This window comes from Neophocaena asiaeorientalis, unplaced genomic scaffold, assembly GCF_003031525.2.
Source record: "Neophocaena asiaeorientalis asiaeorientalis breed wild unplaced genomic scaffold, Neophocaena_asiaeorientalis_V1.1 scaffold1239, whole genome shotgun sequence".
Lineage (NCBI taxonomy): Eukaryota > Metazoa > Chordata > Mammalia > Artiodactyla > Phocoenidae > Neophocaena > Neophocaena asiaeorientalis.
The window spans coordinates 8,555-9,434 of NW_020174281.1; the positions used below are offsets into that span (position 1 = coordinate 8,555).

Genomic DNA, 880 nt, shown 5'->3' on the forward strand with positions numbered 1-880 from the left:
CTATAAGGGGTTAGTATTCAAATTATATGAAGAACTCATACAAAAAAAAAATAGAAAAAATGTCCAACTAAAAAATGGGCAGAGGATCTGAATAGACATTTTTACAAAGAAGATACAGAGATGGCCAGCAGATAGTTAAAAAGGCACCTAAAATCACTAATCAGCAGAGAAATCAAACCACAAAGAGGTGTCACCTCATTCCTGTTGGAATGGCTAATATCAAAAAGACGGGAACGTGCTCGCTTTGGCAGCACATATACTAAAATTGGAACGACACAGAGAAGATTAGCATGGCCCCTGCACAAGGATGACACGCAAATTCGTGCAGCCGCATAGCACAAGGAGATCAGCTCGGTGCTTTGTGACCACCTAGAGGGGTGGGATAGGGAGGGTGGGAGACTCAAGAGGGAAGAGATATGGGAACATATGTATATGTATAACTGATTCACTTTGTTATAAAGCAGAAACTAACACACCATTGTAAAGCAATTATATTCCAATAAAGATGTTAAAAAAAAAAAAAGACAGGAACTAACAAGTGTTGGCAAGGGTGTGGAGAAAAGGGAAGCCTCGGACACTGTTGGTAGGAATGTAAATTGTTGCAGCCAGTATGGAACACAGTATGGAGGTCCTCAAAAAATTAAAAATAGAACTATCATACGATTCAGCAATTCCACTACTTGGTATTTGTATGAAGGAAACAGAAACTCTTAATTCAATATGAAATCTGTACCCCCATATTCATTGCAGCATTATTTACAGTAGCCAACACTTGGAAACCCCTGTGTTCATCGATGGATAAAGGACATTTGGCATATATATATGCCAAATTATTTATATATATATATATAATTCAGCCATGAGAAAGAAGCAAATCCTG

General features: G+C 37.8%; 1 pseudogene; it reads left to right on the forward strand.

The window, feature by feature from the left end:
- Positions 1 to 235: 235 nt before the first annotated feature.
- On the forward strand, positions 236 to 325 carry LOC112406866 (uncharacterized; annotated as a pseudogene).
- The last annotated feature ends 555 nt before the right edge of the window (positions 326 to 880 follow it).